The 19608-nt window shown below is 38.8% G+C and overlaps 1 long non-coding RNA gene across 1 annotated transcript in view; it reads right to left on the reverse strand.

Annotated features, from left to right (window-relative positions):
- Positions 1-6374: 6374 nt before the first annotated feature.
- LOC128053100 (uncharacterized) overlaps positions 6375-19608 on the reverse strand; it is a 306615-nt gene continuing 293381 nt past the window's right edge. Inside the window, exon 3 of the long non-coding RNA XR_008199902.1 lies at positions 6375-6562. This is a non-coding gene — a long non-coding RNA (uncharacterized LOC128053100). The remainder of the gene's footprint in view (positions 6563-19608) is intronic.

The raw sequence follows: 19608 nt of genomic DNA on the forward strand, positions 1-19608 counted from the left end.
AGCGGGCCTTAGAAAGCATCACTACAAACAAAGCTAGTGGAGGTGATGGAATTCCAGTTGAGCTATTTCAAATCCTGAAAGATGATGCTATGAAAGTGCCACATTCAATATGCCAGCAAATTTGGAAAACTCAGCAGTGGCCACAGGACTGGAAAAGGTCAGTTTTCATTCCAATGCCAAAGAAAGGCAACACCAAAGAATGCTCAAACTACCACACAATTGCACTCATCTCACACGCTAGGAAAGTAATGCTAAAATTATCCAAGCCAGGCTTCAGCAATACGTGAACCATGAACTTCCAGATGTTCAAGCTGGGTTTAAAAAAGGCAGGGGAACCAGAGATCAAATTGCCAGCATCTGCTGGATCATCAAAAAAGCAAGAGAGTTCCAGAAAAACATCTATTTCTGCTTTATTGACTATGCCAAAGCCTTTGACTGTGTGGATCACAATAAACCGTGGAAAATTCTGAAAGAGACGGGAAATACCAGACCACCTGACCTGCCTCTTGAGAAACCTGTATGCAATTTCTGCAGTATGTTAGAACTGGACATGGAACAACAGACTGGTTCCAAATAGGAAAAGGAGTACATCAAGGTTGTATATTGTCACTCTGCTTATTTAACTTCTATGCAGAATACATCATGAGAAACGCGGGGCTGGAAGAAGCACAAGCTGGAATCAAGATTGCCGAGAGAAATATCAATAACCTCAGATATGCAGATGACACCACCTTTATGGCAGAAAGCAAAGAAGAACAAAAGAGCCTCTTGATGAAAGTGAAAGAGGAGAGTGAAAAAGTTGGCTTAAAGCTCAACATTCAGAAAATGAAGATCATGACATCTGGTCTCATCACTTCATGGCAAATAGATGGGGAAACAGTGGAAACAGTGGCTGACTTCATTTTTTCTGGGCTCCAAAATCACTGCAGATGGTGACTGCAGCCATGAAATTAAAAGACGCTTATTCCTTGGAAGGAAAGTTATGACAAACCTAGACAGCATATTAAAAAGCAGAGACATTACTTTGCCAAATAAGTTCCATCTAGTCAAGGCTATGGTTTTTTCAGTGGTCATGTATGGATGTGAGAGTTGGACTATAAAGAAAGTTGAGTGCCAAAGAATTGATAGTTTTGAACTGTAGTGTTGGAGAAGACTCTTGAGAGTCCCTTGGACTGCAAGGAGGTCCAACCAGTCCATCTTAAGGGAGATCAGTCCTGGGTGTTCATTGGAAGGACTGATGTTGAAGCTGAAACTTCGGTACTTTGGCCACCTGATGCGAAGAGCTGACTCATTTCAAAAGACTCTGATGTTGGGAAAGATTGGGGTGAGGAGGAGAAGGGGACAAACGAGGATGAGATGGTTGGATGGCATTACTGACCCGATGGACATGCGTTTGGGTGGACTCCGGGAACTGGTGATGGACAGGGAGGCCTGGCATGCTGTAGTTCATGGGGTTGCAAAGAGTCGACACGACTGAGTGACTGAACTGAACTGAACTGAATGAGCTAGAACAGATTTTTTTTCTTCCCTAAACAGTTGACCCTTCACATAGAGATTCAGACTTAAAAGGATTGGATAAAACACAATTATTAATACTGCCTCTGAGCCTTCTGAAAGGAAGTTCCTTAGCCAAGCAGAAGAGTATGCTGTTCCGGTTTTCTCAGCTTTCTCCTCATGTTTTCAGTTGAGAAAGGAGTGGAATTTTTGGACACTTAGGTCCCCAAGAAAGTCGAGTCCACTCTTGTCTGTCTGGAGAATGGATGGCACCTCTACACTGGAATTCGATGGTGTAAGAGCGGGAAGGCATTGCATGTGTGCCTTGTTGCCTTAGGCTGCCCTGAAATTATAATATTGGGTTCCCTTTCTTTTGGGACCAGTGCAGTATATTCCAACTATACTAGATATAGGGCTCCCCCCAGGGGGGCTAGTGGTAAAGAACCCACCTGCCAATGCAGGAGACATAAGAGACTTAGGTTCAATCCCTGGGTTTGGAAGATCCCCTAGAGGCACAAACAACAAGCCACTTCAGTATTCTTGCCTGGAGAATCCCATGGGCAAAGGAGCTTGGCAGGCTTTAGTCCATAGGGTCACAAAGAGGTAGACACGACTGAAGCAACTTAGCATGCACCTACTAGATATAACCAGTCAATCAAAGAGCAATCAGCCCAATCATTTGGAGCGTTAGCATAAATCTGCATCAGGTTCTGAATCTCATCCAGAGTAATGGAGTATTCCTCTGCTGAGGTTCTCTAGGGAGAATGTTACTTAATGCTCATCTTTCAAATATAGCTAAAACTCAATCACATTTTTATTACAAATATAGTATGAATTATATATGAACCAGCTATATGTCTAAGGTCTACAGGGAATGGTCTCTTAAAATGTAACATTTTCTTATGTAAATCAAAACTACAGTGAGGTACCTACCACCTCATACTAGTCAAAATGGCCATCATTTAAAGTTTACAAATAACAAATGCTGATGTGGAGAAAAGGGAACCCTCCTAAACTGTCAGTAGGAATGTAGATTGCTGCAACCACTATGGAAAACAGTATGGAGGTTCCTCAAAAAACTAAACAGGAGTTGGATATAATCTAGTAATCCTACTCTTGGGCATAGATCTAGACAAAACTATAATTCAAAAACATACATGCACCCTTAGTTCATAGCAGCACTATTTACAGTAGCCAAGACAAGGAAGTAATGTTAATGTTCATCGATAGATGAATGGATAAAGAAGATGTGGTTATTGTTGTCTGGTTGCTAAGTCATGTCCAACTCTTTTGCAACCCCATGGACTATAGCCCACCAGGCTCCTCTATCCATGGGATCATCCAGGCAAGAATAGTGGAGTGGGTAGCCATTCCCTTATTCAGAGGATCTTTCTGACTTAAGGATCAAACCCGTGTCTCTTGCATTAACAAGTGGATTCTTTGCCACTGAGCCACCACGGAAGTACACACACACACACACAACAGAATACTACTCAGCCATTAAAAAACAATGAAATAATGCCATTTGCAGCCATATTTGCAGCACCTAGAGATTATCATACTAAGTCAGAAAGAGACAAATACAGTATAATATCACTTATATGTGGAATCAAAACTATGACACAAATGAACTTATCTATGAAACAGACTCACAGGCACAGAGAACAGACTTGTGGTTGCCAAGAAGGAGGGGTGTAGGAGGGATGAATTGGGAGTTAGGGATTCAGTTCAGTTCAGTTGCTCAGTCGTGTCCAACTCTTTGTGACTCCATGGACTGCAGCACGCCAGGTTTCCCTGTCCATCACCAAGTCCTGAAGCTTGCTCAAACTCACATCCATCCAGTCAGTGATGCCATCCAACTATCTCATCCTGTGTTGTCCCCTTCTCCTCCTGCCTTCAACCTTTCCCAGCTTCAGGGTCTTTCCAAGTAAGTCAGTTCTTCGCATCAGGTGGCCAAAGGATTGGAGCTTCAGCTTCAACATCAGTCCTTCCAGTGAATATTCAGGACTGATTTCCTTTAGGACTGACTTGTTTGATCTCCTTGCAGTCCAAAGGACTCTCAAGAGTCTTCTCCAGCACCACAGTTCAAAAGCATCCATTCTTTGGTGCTCAGCTTTCTTTTTAGTCCAACTCTCTCATCCATACGTGACTACTGGAAAAACCATAGCTTTGACTAGATGGACCTTTATTGGCAAAGTAATGTCTCTGCTTTTTAATATGCTGTCTAGGTTGGTCATAGCTTTTCTTCCAAAGAGCAAGTGTCTTTTAATTTCATGGCTGCAGTCACCAGTTGCAGTAATTTTGGAGCCCCCCAAAATAAAGTCTCTCACTGTTTCCATTGTTTCCCCATCTATTTGCCATAACATGATGGGACTGGATGTCATGATCTTAGTTTTTTGAATGCTGAGTTTTAAGCCAGCTTTTTCACTCTGTTTTACTTTCAAGAGGCTCCTCAGTTCCTCTTCACTTTCTGCCATAAGGGTGCTGTCATCTGCATATCTGAGGTTACTGATATTTCTCCCAGCAATCTTGATTCCTGCTTGCGCTTCATCCATCCCAGCATTTCGCACGATGTACTCTGCATATAAGTTAAATAAGCAGGGTGACAATATACAGCCTTGACGTATTCCTTTCCTAATTTGGAACCAGTCTGTTCCATGTCCGGTTTTAACTGTTGTTTCTTGACCTGCATACAGATTTCTCAGGAGGCAAGTCAGGTGGTCTGTTATAACCATCTCTTTAAGAATTTTCCACAGTTTGTTGTGATCCACACAGTCAGAGTCTTTGGCGTAGTCAATAAAGTAGGGAGTATTGAGAGTTTGGGATTAGCAGATGCAAATTACTCTATAGAGTCGATAAAAACAAGGTCCACTGTATAGCCCAGGGATCTATATTCAATGTCCTGTTATAAACCATAATAGAAAAGAATATGAAAAAAGAATGTCTATATACTTATAGCTTTAATCACTTTGCTGTGCAGCAGAAATGAAGACAACATTGTAAATCAACTCTGCTTTAAAAGTAGCATTTTCTTGGAGGGTCTTAGATCCCTAGGTTCCTTGGAGGGGCTGGAAATCTTTCCAGCACACAAGGGGAAAATAAAATTTCTTTAATGAGTGAGATAAAAGTGCAAGCTTCTTTATCGAGTTTAGTATTCTGTGAACTAAATTCATTATTTTTTTTTACAATACTTCTTTTAGGAAGCTGAGGATACTTGGAAAAATACCATGTCCTGCAGACTAGTCTGTTTAAGCACAAGTAACATCAGTCTATGCACAAGAGGACATGAGTATTATTATCTGATTACCATTTAATGTTAAGACATATAATTTAGCTCCTTCAGAACAATCTGCAAATTTTTGTTTTATGTTCCTGATATGTTTCAGTGCTTCCTAGTTTATAATCTATCAGAATTTGAGTAAAATTTGTATCCTACTGTTGTGTGAAAATTGGATAAATCTTAATTATGTTGAATTGGTTCATGGTGCTTTTGAAGTCTACTACATCCTTCTACCTTTCTGTATATTCATTCTATTAATTTTTGAGAGTTTGATATTGGAACTCTAACTAAAAATCTTAATTTATCTATTTAAAAAATAATTTTAATATATAGTGGAACTATATGTAACTTTGTTCTGTTATTTTCCAAGTCTCCTGAAAATGTGTTATCATACTTTCATAATTTAAAAAAAAGAAAAGAAAAGAAAAAAAATTTTAAAGGAATAACCTGCAAAGAAAATGCAGTAATGCCAGTATAAAATGTAAAGAAATGACCTTTCTCACTTACCCTTGATGACACCATTTCTGTCAAGATGGCTCCCTCTTGGGCATTTACACTCTGAATTTTCAGTGTTTGCTTCCTTACTAATGTTCTTCTAAATCCACTTCTGGCTATAGATTGTTCCTCTCAATTTTTACTTCCATCCTCTTGGCACCAACTATCTGAGCTATCGACTGATCTCTCTTTTTCCTGACATTCTCTCTGACTTACAGGGCCTGAGTCCTTTATGTGCGTTTGGAGCCATCTTTGGAGGCAGACTTGCTAGAACGGCAGGTTGCCTGATGATGAAGTCCCTTCCTCATTTACACTTGTATAGAAGTATACCATCCACTTATAGCAGTGTACTTCTCAAGAAGAGCAAGTTGGACATTTGTTCCTCTGTCGGCCTTTGTGTGTGATTTCTCTTTTAATTCTTGATCATTCTGGCAGCAAACGCATTTGCTGTGAAATGTGCCATACCCTGACTATGCACGTGATGTCTCCAAGAATTTGGAGAAAATCTCAAAGTCAATGTTAGAAAAAAATAAATATTTTAACCATGGTTAGAAAAATCAAAGACAGTTACTTATAGGAAAGTATGTCCAGTTATAATATAGTCTTCACAGTATGGGTAATAAGTATTTTAGAAAAAAAGCAATATCTGTCCGTAGGGGGAAGTGAATGCTGAAACTAAATAGTTACAGTGGTCTGAGGAGAAAACAGAAATAAATGCAAAGACTCTTAAGACCTTGGCACAGAGAGTGAAATAATGAGTTGTTTTGACAAGTTCAGAAAAATGTTTCTGTCTCTCCTCTTTCCTATGCTTTGGCACTTCCTTTACCTTATATTGATTTGTTCCTCATTTCCCTTGCAACAAAATTTACCTTCTTGTAAACATATCATATGATATTCTTTCCACAAAGACTATTTCTAGAGCCTCTGCCTTCTTCCTAAATGATTTACAACTTTTTCTTTCCTACCTTTTATTATTCCTCCCTCTACTGAAAAACCGAAAACAAACATTTGACCAGCACAGAATAATATATATTTTCCCAATTATCCAGGGAATGAAGATGAAGATGGGCGTCTAGTCCTGCATGGACAACCACTTCTGCTGTCCATGGTGAATATTCCCAGGGGTCCTTTCAGCTTGACATCTTTGTCTCTAAGTCTTCGTCTCCAGGTGTCTCATAACTGGATGGTTCATCACTGCTCTTCCCACATCCCCATGTCCCTGTAGGTTGACAGGCTCCTTCCAGCCTCTGAGTCTTCCCACATGTTCACCTACAGCCGAGAGCCAGCAGACATCTAAGGGGAGAAGCTGAATTCAGTCAACAGAATTAGGAGGAATATGGCCCATATCACTATTGACACTAAATCACACTTAATTTTTTACATTTAAACTCTATCCAAATGGGCACTCCATTCCATTTCAAGAGCTAAGCTCTTTCTCGAAGAAAGATCAGTTGTCCTCCTTGTCTTCACAAGCATAAGTGTTTTTGGTTCTAAAAGGGGCCATTTGAATAAAACATATGCCTCCTTAGGTAAATTATATGTCCTCCCTATGGACTGCATTGCAGACTGCAGTGTCCGTCTTCTACTTTTTTATCTCCTCTTGAGGAGTCATAATCCTTTTTTTGGAAACCATGATTTTTTTGAGAAATTAAAGTGGATTGAGCTGTTTTCTCCTGACTATTATCAAGGCTCTAAACTATATTTGATGAGCTATCTGATCTGTAGGTCAACTCTTCATAATTCCTTCAGTTTCATGGTTTAAAAAAATGTTCTGTACTCTAATTCAAATCTTATGTTTTATAAATAAGAAAAACAAGGCCTCTAAATTAGGTTAAGTGACCTACATAAGATTACACAGCCAATTTGTGGAAGATAGTGAACAGTACCCAGTTATTTATTATTTTCATTTACCATTCCATAAACAAATTAATTTTCTTATAGTTCCACAGATAGGTATGTGAAAATCATGCACATCCATTGAATATGTTTAAACCCACTTTTGTGTTGAGAAATCTCTCATGTTTGTACAATTATGGTACTTCCATCAGAGGATAGCAGTCCACCAGCATCACAATAAGCTCTTTATCCTCTAGTTAGTAAAGATAGCCGACATTTGCGCAGTATTCTACATTCTTCATACAAAGGGCTTTCACACCCATGCTGACATTCTACCCTTACTCTTACCCTATGAGGTTGATATTATTAATATTTCTGCTCTATAGATAAGGACACCAAATATTCCCAAGTAGAAACTACTTATTGCTCAAGTCATTGCTTGAGTCACATGACTTCATATTCAAGTAGTCCTTGCTTTAGCTTAAGATACATTTAGACCTCCTTCAAAACTGATAGATACGTCCGTACCTTCTTAGCTGGAGTGCCCTGAGAGAGGAGTTCTAATGGATGAGGAACAGTAACAGCACAATCTGACTTCAGATTTTTGCCCCACCCAGCAGAACTGGCCAAGCATACATATGTGCTTAGGAGTAAGTTTTGATTAAATGGTGCTATAACAATTGGCCCCCAAGTCTTTACAGTGACAAATCCCACACTGTGGTACCCCAGATTTTAAATTTTAAATTGGATTTGAGAAAAAGCAGCTACCATTCTTATTAAATTATTTCTGAGAAAACATTTTATATACAAGCATCTAAATAAATATTTGTTTTAACATCTAATTTATGAATCAATTAATGCATACAACTCAGCAATTTTCCCCCTCTAGATGACTTTTATTTATACTTTTATATCTTCAAGAAAATTTTCAGTTATTTATAACTACATTTTATAAAGTTGCTTTGCTGCTAGAGCCAATATAAAAGTGCATATGATTTATCTTCACAATATTTTATCTCTTTCTTTATCCATATGAAGTCTGGCTTCCCAACAGAGCTGTTCTGTCATTAGAGGATAGTCTGATAATTCTACTGAAGTATATTAAAATTTTAATTTTTTAAATAAAAAATAAATATATTGAGGGCAGTTTTCAATGTATGTTTTGCTAGTGGTCCACATTAATGGTTCATGCTCATCCTGAGAAGAGACTCATAATGTGGTCACTTGACTTGAAAATAAATAAAATCTCTCACTGCTCTAAGGGACCCAATGCAGAAAGAAATTTATACTCAAAGCATTTGAAAAATCACCAGTATATCATTAATAGAAACATTCTTTGCATAGAGCCATCAAAATAATCCCATCAGCATGGAGTTGTGAGCATTAAAGAATCACCTGGGTGAGGCACAGAAAGATGACACCCCAAACAAACCAGGAAGTGAAGGATCACCTGGGCAGAACCTCAAAGAGAGTGGGGTCTGGCCTAAGCATTGCTCACCCCCGCTCCCTTACCATCCCTCCTGTGAGTATTCTGCATCCACATGCTGCCCATGAAAGTCACCTCCTAAACATCATCCCATTTCTGCTCTAGTCCTCACCTCTCCTTTAGATGCTAGTCCTGGAGGCAACCGCTCTGAACTTCCTGACTCCTTAGAAAGCAGTCTGTGCAATGAAGTTCTCCAAGGGGTTCATGACTGATCATTCAGTCAACTGATCATTTGCCCCTGATCACAGACTCCCCATGAAATGCAATGCTTTGGCCCAAAGCCTTAGCCCAAAGTGCTGGCAAGGGTAGAGAGTTTTTGACTGATAGCCTTGTTAGTTGTGGTATAGCAAAAAGCTCTAAAAAATCCAGAGATCTGGATTCAAGACCTGGTTTACCATCAAACGACTTTTCTCATTTTAGATCTAAAAGCCACTTGCCTTGCTCTCAGGTCTCCATCTAAGAAATGAAGACTTACAGGTTGTTTTAGGAGAGGAAAAAGCAGACTGTCCATTATTTTTATGACTGCCAACATTACAAGAGCTTAAAATCATGTTTGCGTCTCGTGCATTTGTAACACTACTAGTATTGCTTTCATATATCAATAATACCAAATGTACAAGCAAATCAGGATAAATTAATTTTCACCCTTTTTTCGGTTTCTTTTAAAAGTAAAAGATCCATATATAATGAATACTGTCAAATGTATGTCTTGGTCTTACAGCTGGCCCTTGTTAAAGGACTGTGCTTAGTCATTCAGTCATGTCCAACTCTCTGTGACTCCATGGACTGTATTGCCAGGCTCCTCTGCCCATGGAATTCTGCAGGCAAGAATACTGGAGTGGGTTGCCATTTCCTTCTCGGGGAGATCTTCCCAACCCAGGGACCGAACCTGAGCGTACTGCATCATAGGTGGGTTCTTTATACCGTCTGAGCCACCCAGGACTAGGAAGACGCAGATGCATGGAAATGAGGAGCTTGTGTCCTGCATCTCCCCAGCCCCTTCTGTAGCCAGGGGTGGACGCAGGGCACAGTGGACTTGGCAGAGCTTGCCAGGCAGTGGAGAGTCTACCCGCAAGCTCCGCTGGCTCCCAGGCCTGTTCCTTCCCCAGCTGTGCAGTTCAAAACTGCTGATTCATGCTCCTGCTCCCAGCCTAATGACCATGAACATGCTCTGATTTTTTTTCTTCAGGCACATTTTCTTGGTAACCAGGCGGATGATGTGCTAATGCAAATTGGCAGACTTGAACTGAAAGTACAGAAACTGGATCTGCCATGTGGAAGAATAAAGGACAAAAGAAACTTCCAGGCTGCCCTTCTGCCTTGGGTTTCCACCTCTGGCACACAATAAGTGCTCAACAGAGACGTGGTATTCAGGGGAGACCTGTGGTGACCGTTAGGATTTTAAAACACGATGAGCCATCATTCTTTTCCTTGAAAATAAATTTTCTTTGAGCCCTTTTAGTAACCTTGCTTTCAGAGACTCTCCTGCTAATTTCTCTCTTTGTGTGGAATAGCTCTGGGTCAGCAGCCTCTACTGAATTCAGTGAGGCAGAAAGTCCAAATTTGCCTTTTCTCAAAATCCATCTTGGCCCTAACCTGGCCGCATCTCGCTTCTGAGTCATATAGCAAAGGTTCATTGGAGGTCACCCTAGTTCCGTGGACTAATTTGGAGCTTTAATGTATGGCTGTTGAAATAATGTTTAATCTGTTCTTGTCAGCTGGCTGGATGAGACAATAATATTGTCCCATGTTGCTGCACAAGTGATTAAAGAACAAGAGCAGAGTGAGGCCTGCTTTTCTACTGCTGTCTCACAGGAAAGCACAGAAGATACTGCAGAAAGAACGAGCCTTCTGCAATATACAGATATTCCCAGAAAGACAATTTCAAATCCAGCTGATTGCCTGTGTTTTCACTGCACTGCCGAGTGGAATGCCAGGCTGTGGGCTCCTGTTTTACTAAGGTTCTCTTCTAGCTGACTGAGACTCACCTATTTTCTGACCACGGACTTGGAATTTGTTGTAAAATGAGGGGACTGATGTGAACCAATTGAAATTCTGCAAACAAATTCAGCTCAGATTTGCAGTTGTGGTTTCTATTCTGAAATGAGCTTTTTCTTTATTATCCAGGAACTTGTCAGTTAGGTGGGTTGGGGTGAGTCTATTTTAAGATGTGAAAACTGGTAAATAAATCACCTTGGGTAATTTCATGCTGAAAGCGAAACCTCCTGTTGATGAAAAGGAAGATGTTCAGTTTCAGTTGGAAAGGTCATGGTCGGTTGCTCCGCTAAGCTGATTTTAAAAGTGATATGGTGATAGGCACAGTAAAGGGTAGAAAATCCTTACAAAGCAAAATGAAGATGAGGATTTTTCTCATCACAAGGGAGTAAGATTCAAACCAAAGTCCTAAGAAAGAGATCATTTTAAGATCAGAGAATTAAAGGTTGGCTCTAATGGGTTTGAGTTTTTATTAACAGATTATAAATGGTTGTTTCCTTAATCAGTTAGGCACCTAGAACAATCTTGAGATAGTTATTACCACTCTATAATAAAAATACTAGCAATGAAAATTTTTATTTTTTCCTCTGTCCTTCAGAATGCCAAATCTTAATATCATCCAATCAACTAAATGCCTATTTTACCTTTTGAAGTGATCCACAGCCAATAGTATACCATAAACCTGTATTGTTGATAAGGATTGTTGTCAGATTAGCCCTAGAGATCTCACTGGATGAAGAGCCAGGAGGAAACAGCCACTGCAATCCCTCCAAGTCCCTAGGGCTGTCACTAAGTGGCGCTGGGAGGTATCTGAAAGCCAATCACCATGAACCTGGAGTGTTCTAAGCACCATCCACAAGGAGTACCCGGGAGGTTAAAGGGGGAAATTATATTAAAATTACTATCTCCACTATACAGATTAAAAAAAAAAAAAAGAGCACATCAGTAACACCTCTCTATCCCAACAACCAACTGAACTTGAATCCATTTTTTCTATACTTGTGCCTTAAATTGGACATCTATCAGACCATGCCACTTCTTTTGGCATAGGGAAAAGAAGAAATAGAAAATTGGATAAACAAGCACAAAAGCTACATTCTGAGGTTAAAGAAAAATCCAAGATGACACAATAGGAGCAATTTTCCAATGACTTGTTGTTTGAAGACTGAGGAGTAGAGATGGGTTCCAGGAAAGCACCAAGAAATGAGTTCCATTTAAAAAGTAATGCTTGACTCAGAGCAAGGATATAGAACAAAATTCTGAAAAGTCGATCCTCACGTGTTTCCTTTTTCTGGGTTAGCAAAGGAATTAAGTTCCTTATTCTTCCCCACTAAAGGAAAAGTAAATTTACTTCTTCATAAGTGTGTTCTCATATCCCAAGCGGTTGAACAGCAACAACTGATTAACATGGAAATGGTCAAAACAGCATGTGTTTCATAATTCAAAACATAACCAAGGGAAGAAAAACATCTTGGATTGAAATTGTGCTTGTTTCAGACAGAATATGTGAGAGGAGACACAATAATAAAGGCAAAGATCAGGAAAATATGGAAAAGATGGCAATAAGAGTGGACAGGGTAGACCTAGCTTTGGCCTGGGAGCATTGACTTCTCTGGTCTTGCTCTTGACAATGGCTACCTTGAGACCTCCTGTGCCCAAGTCCGGTGAATATATTGTTCCCTGGAAGCTCTTGTTACCATTAGAGTATTGGAGCTGTGGCCTAGCTCCATTCAGAAACCCCCACTCTGTGTCCAGTTTTTAAAATATGTAGAAATATAACAACTGAAACAGCCCACTAGGTAAGCATTACTAAAATTAACTCTGGAGAACTGACCAAGATGTAAGAAAGAGAAAGTATTTATTGAGCCTTTTATTGAGCAAGTACGGTATGTCAGTTATCATACCACAAACTCCAACCTGTTTTCTAATTGAATATTCTCAAGATGCATGTAGGCTATGGAAGTATACTAGAAACCGAGAATCAGGGAGGTTCAGTTACTTCCCCAAGATTATACAGTTGTAAGTGAAATGACTGGCATTCATTTCCACGTGGGTTTTAACTTCCGACTAGTACAGATACAAGTTTATTAGTTGGAAATTAAAATGGACATGAGTTTGAGCAAACTCTGGGAGATAATGAAGGACTGGGAAGCCTGGCGTGCTGCAGTCCATGGAGTCGCAAAGAGTCAGACGAAACTTAGCGACTGAACAGCAAAGATACAAGTGGAATTTCAGCACATATAACGCATGTATGCAAATATTTCAAAATGTATGATAATTACTAACATCATTGTTATAAAATTTTAATGGATCATCCCAGGCCAGAACTTAATGAGGCAAAATTTCCCATTAATACATCTATAATTTTAAGTACAGTGAGATATTGACAACTAATTCTCAGTGAGAGAAGTCAGGGAAGATGAGCACATCAGAATCACTGGCACAACCTGTTAGAGCACATCTCTGATGCCTATCCCCTCCCTAGTCCACTTCACTTCTATTTGCAAATGTTATTGGGAGAATGTGTTCTTAATTCTTAGAAATGTTAGGTCAGGAAAAAAATATATTGTGACATCACTTTGTAAATGTTCACACAAGTAAATGTTTTTATGCTTCTTCATTATCTTCAAGTAAAGGAATTTCTAGGCGAATACATTCTCAAGTTTTTTGGACTGTTATATTTTGGTGGGCTTCCCAGGTGACTCAGTGGCATAGAATCTGCCTGCAATTCCAGAGACATGGGTCCAATTCCTGGGTTGGGAAGATCTCCTGGAGAAGGAAATGACAACCCACTTCAGTATTCCTGCCTTGAAAATCCCATGGTTAGAGGAGCCTGGCAGGATACAGTCCATGGAGTCACAAAAGAGTCAGACACGACACAGGGACTAAAACAACAGCAATATTATGGCAGTTCATTTGCGTCACACACAATTTTACATGCAAACAATATTCTCATAAATATGAATGCTTATGCCTCTCATTTACTTCACTGACATATTCTGCATGTACACATATACTAATAGCACCATTAATGTACTGACTTCAGATTAGATCAAAACTAGAGAAAATTAGTCCATAAGAAAATGTCAAAACCCCTAAAAATGGTATAGCAAGGGATATCAATGGATCTGGCTACTATTATCATCTATTCATTAATTTATTCATCTATTTACTACTGCTGCTGCTGCTGCTGCTAAGTCGTTGCAGTCGTGTCCAACTCTGTGCGACCCCATAGACGGCAGCCCACCAGGCTCCGCTGTCCCTGGGATTCTCCAGGCAAGAATACTGGAGTGGGTTGCCATTTCCTTCTCCTGAGTGTCTACAATAAGCCAAGTGGTTGGCTTTTACCAGCTAAAGTAGAATTTACCCCCATTGTTGAGATAATTAATAAGGTTATGTTGGAGAAATCTCTTTCATAACAAGGATGCACTAACTGATTCTGAAGATGTTTGAAATTATTAGAGTAGTTGTTGGTTCACTCTCGAGTGACTCTGCGCCTATTGGAGATAAAGCATTCATGCCTTTCAGGGGACACTTTCCAGATGTCAGCAATTAGTAATAATTATTAGCAATAATTTAAATCACTAGCATTTATCTTGCTATATAGGTTGAAATTTGAATAATATTGGGTTGCTTAAACTCTAATGGAAGCATAATGAAATGGACCCTCTAGACACCACCTCCTTAGTGGTGCTACTTGGGGAATTCATAGTAAAACTCATCCATGAGGGAATCAATATCAGTAGCCTGTACTATATACTACCCAGGACCCCAGAAGAATGGGAATACATAAGGGAATGGCAACCTTAAGACCTGCGTCAAACTCTCAGTTTGCAAGTTCACTCATCTCTCTGAATTATAGCTTCTTCACCTGTAATAATAATGGCTTTGCCTATATCACTGGGATATTATAAAGATCAAGTAATCTAGGGTCAGTGAAAATGCTACAGACACTGTAAAATGATATATTAATATAAAATATTAGTTTTGTGAAAATGCTGCAGGAATAGTAAAATGAAATATTAACATAAAGCATTAGCTTTGCAATTAGACCTTAAAATTTTATTTTTGACTTTATAAACATATTTAGGTTTATTTAACATAATCTACTTGCTCATTGTAAGCAATCTACAAGATTCAAAGAGGAAGTAATGTTATATAAAGGCAAAGATTCAAGACTGGAATTGGTTAAATTTGAATTCCAGTCACAGAATTTATTGGCCAAGAGTCCTTAGCCATGTTGCTTCTCTGAACCTATTACTTCATCCATAAATCCCACATGACAATACTTACCTATGTCAAAGGATAGAGTGTATGCAAAGCATGAGGTTCATTTGCTTACTATGTATACTCAATTAATGAGAATTACTTCCATCTGGTCTCATCTATGGCAAATAGATGGGGAAACAATGGAAACAGGGACAGACTATTTTCTTGAGCTCCAAAGGCACTGCAGATGGAGACTGCAGCCATGAAATTAAAAGACGCTTGCTCCTTGGAAGAAAAGTTAAGACCAACCTAGACAGCATATTAAAAAGCAGAGACATTACTTTGCTGACAAAGGTCCGTTTAGTGAAAGCTATGGCTTTTCCAATATCCATGTATGGATGTGAGAGTTGGACCGTAAAGAAGGCTGAGTGCCAAAGGATTGATGTTTTTGAACTGCGGTGTTGGAGAAGACTCTTGAGAGTCCCTTGAACTGCAAGGAGATCCAACAGGTCCATCATAAAGGAGATCAGTCCTGAGTGTTCATTGGAAGGACTGATGTTGAAGCTGAAACTCCAATACTTTCGCCATCTGATGCAAAGAACTAATTCATTAGAAAAGACCCTGATGCTGGGGAAGACTGAGGGCAGGAGGAGAAGGGGGCGACAGAGGATGAGATGGTTGGATGGTGTCACTGATTCGATGGACATGAGATAGAGCAAGCTCTTAGAGATGGTAAAGGACAGGGAAGCCTGGCTTGCTGCAGTCCATGGGGTCGCAAAAAGTCAGACACGACTGAGCAAATAAACAACAACAACTGCTATTACTTCCAAGTTATAATAGTCCTATTCTTTTTACTAACCATAGTTACAAATGTCCATATGGCTCAAAGATTGTATCTATTCTTCCAGTTTTGTGGTCTGTTTATTTCGCTTTTCTAATCTCCTCCCAAAAGCAGAGAATTTGCCACCACCATAACTGTGATGCAATTGTACTGGGTGAGTGATTAACAAGTGAGTATTACAGGTATTTTTTGTGCTAGAGGTTATGTCCCACAAAGATATCTGAATAGTGAGTCTGATTTGAAAGGTAAAACAAGGAGAGGGTCATGCATGGTTGGAGACATGTTCTTGTTAAGGTGCCTCTTATCAAGGTTACAGCCTGAGTTTTGTATTTTTTTTTTTCTTTTTCTTGAAATAAGTGTTTTGAAAAATATTATCCCACCTGGAGGAATCTGATAATTGGTAAAAGGAAGGCCTGCCCAAGAAACAAAACACTGCTGCAAAGAATCTAATTTAGTATCTTGACTTTTATTCATTTTTAATATAGAATTTCATGGCTCATCAAGGAGTAAGCCAGTCTATCATAAGAAGGTGTCTTTTTGTTCATTTTAGAAATGTTCCTGCTGTTATTGTGTGTGTGTGTTTTTGAAAATTCAACACAATTTACACAGAAGAGGGCTGACGCTCTGTTCTCTTTCTCCTCCTCCTGTCCAAGTTCATTGTCTTTGCCCTGAAAATCCCTCACAGTTTTACCAATTCCTTCCTGCAGCCCACACTGAGTGTCATAGCTTAGCAACAATCATTTCATATTAAATTTATAGTTCAGTTAATATGATGGAATGATCTACATGCCAGAATCTCTTAATTTCTTTTCCTTTCCTTTACACAACTGCAGACTGGAACCAAATGCTCAGTCAGAGATCTTTGTTATATAACTAACAGGAGGTGAGTGTTTTCCTGTTTCTTTTTTCTTACTCACCCTTATTCTCTGTGTCTCTCTCTATTTATAGAACCAGCTTTAATCATAATTTACCAGTGTGCTGAGGGCACATCAGTGATCATCCAGATGGCCCAAACCCACCCGTGAGAGTACATTTCCTTTCACATTTGATCTTAGAATAGCCAATATGTTGCTAGCAAGCACTGACTAAGCAGTTGTTTAGACAGTTGATCTATCTCTTTGCAGTTAGTTTCCATCCACCTGCTTTATGATCATGAATACTAATATTCCTCAATATTATACGTCCCCTCTGCATCTCTGTATTTTCCCCTTTTAGATTTTCCTTTATGCGTAATCTGTGGATCAATATGAGAGAAGCCTTTAATTAAAATATTAAAATATACACACATATATGTGTTATTATTTTAACAAGCTTTTCCTTCCATCATATGTTACGGATTCTGTAATGAAACTCTTAAACTTAATGTCAAAGAGTGCTGGGTATTTATTCTAAAAGCATTTCTGAGAAAGTGAAAACTATATCTATAAATAAATGAAGAGAAAGATGGGGAAGAGAAAGGTATTCTATTTCACATGTTCTTTCATTTCCTATGAACAAATTCACTGCCAAAGTGTTTAAAATAGTTATATAATACCAATTCGGTTACTGTAACCAAGTACTCATTCTATCAGTGCAGATTCTGCATTACTTTCATTTCAAAATAATGGTAAACAAATGCTCCAGAATGATGCTAAGAACTGTAAATAAGTCAGTGATGGCAAAGTGTTTATTATTAATGGTAATTTGCATATATATAGTAAATGTCATATGTATATATTGTAGGGAACAGTATGTGAGAAAAGATTCTCATCCTTTCAGTTTTTCTCATCTAAAACCAATTAATCAAAACAGAATAATATTTTATTATAAGTAAAAATATTCTTTCTAAGCTTATTTGAATTGTCAATTTTTTTATTGGGCCATATGTTCATATGTAAGGAAACATAAAAGTTGTAGTTTTCAGTGCTACTCTAAGTCTGCATGGTAATTCTGTTCTCTACTATTTACTCACTTATTTTTTCACCTCATGTACCTCCTTTGTCCAGCACTATGAATGTATCTTTGGGTGGGAGTAGGTAAAAAGAAAATTAAAGTAATGATGAGAAAATTTCAGAGAGAGAGTATCAAATGAATGGGGAGATGAAGCACTCTGCTTCATATGGTGATTCTCTTGGTTTCTTCCCAGAGTAGGAAAAGGGTCAGAGTTAATGTAGATGAAAACAGACTGTAGATGGTTTTCAATGCTGTACTCAGGAATTTGGATTTTGTCTATGATGGGAAAACTGATATTTTTTTGAGCAGGTAAGTATCACATATTATTGAAATTTCCTTACATATTTACAATAACCACAGTGTGAAGGGTATCATAAGAGAGTGTGAAACTACGGACAAATACGTTAGGAGACCATAGCCATAGTCAAGGTGAGAGATGAGAAGGGCCTGAGTCAAGACTAGCAAAGTAGGAATTTAAGTAGATACAATTTACAAGGCTTAGGAATGATTAAATATCAAAATCAGAAGAAAGATACAAGTTTAGGTTGACTCTTGGCTTTTTGGCTTGAACAGCTTGGTGAACTTCTAAAATGAGGAATACAGGAGGAAAGGCAGGTTTGTGGAAGACAATGAGGTCAGCTCTGGACATGTTGTGAAGTATATGAAACATGTCTCCAAGGCAGATAGTTGAGACACATACTTTTAAGCTCAGGAGGGAGAGACCTAAGATGGATAAAAAGATTTCTGGGCAGATTTAATAGTCATCAGCAAAGGTGACTCTTGAAACTCAGAGAGAAGTGAGCTTGTCCACAGAGGCTCACTGGAGGAAAAGCAGAGCCCTGGAGAATATAAACACTTAATCCATCACTAGAAGAAGAGAAATTAGGAAAAGAGGAGTTTTCAGATAGGACGGAGGACTACCAGGAGAGAGTCATGATTGGGAAGGGAAGGGAAAAAGCAATTTCAAAATTAAATAAGATGAGGACTGAATGATAACATTGTCTTTGCCCATAATTATGTCATTGGTAAACTTTGCCAGAGCTAATTAGTATGGTAGATTGCAGAGGCTATGACCAGTAAAATTGAATATGCACCAATTTTATCAATGGATCAAGTCATCACTTCTAAACATTACACAGAAATAATTTATTCGAAAGAATAGTTCATTTAAAAATGAAAAAGTGTTTGCATATGCAACATTAAAAATTGATTTTGAAATTACATTTTCCAGATGAAAATTCCTTCAAGTTAAAAAAATTCTGATTAAAATAATTGTATTTGGGGAATATGAACCCCACATTTGGCCATCACACATCAGCTGATGCAGGACCAGCTCTCCTGCTGTACACAACTAGAAAGGTAAACAAACATATAAAATAATGTTTTCAGACATTAGACATCAGGCAACATAAGGCAGTCTCTCCAAAGGAAGGAAACAAGAAAAATGTAATCCTTGTGATGTGTGGGGAAGAGACTTTTTCTGGATATTATGCTGAGCAATAGCAATACAGAGCACCTGAGAATTAAACAAATTTAAAGGATTTCAATAGGAAGAGAAAGGGTCATTGTAATTTGGGAGAATGATATAAAGTGATATGAGGCAAGAAAGCATACGTGCAGCAAACAGTACAATATCACTTGGGTTCATTTCAGACACTTTCGGGGCTAGACTTAAAACATGTTGCTGTTGTTCAGTCATTAAGTCATGTCCTTCTTTGTGACCCCATAGACCCCTACAGCCCATTAGGCTCCTCTGTCCATGGGATTTCCCAGGCAAGAATACTGGAGTGGGTTGCCATTTCCTCCTCCAGGAGATCTTCCCGACCCAGGCATCAAAGCCAGTCTTCTGCTTTGGCAGGGAGATTCTTTACCACTGTGCCACTTGCGAAGTCTTTAAAAGACTTAAAACATAGGTGATGTCATAAGCATGGAGCACCTTTAGCTCCAAGTGAGAGAGTTTGGATTTTATTCCATAAGCAGTTGTTATGTTAATGAAAGTTTCCGAGCATCAAAGTAGCAGAGTCAAATAAAGATTTTGAA

Source organism: Budorcas taxicolor, chromosome 9 (genome assembly GCF_023091745.1).
Source record: "Budorcas taxicolor isolate Tak-1 chromosome 9, Takin1.1, whole genome shotgun sequence".
NCBI classification, from domain to species: Eukaryota; Metazoa; Chordata; class Mammalia; order Artiodactyla; family Bovidae; genus Budorcas; species Budorcas taxicolor.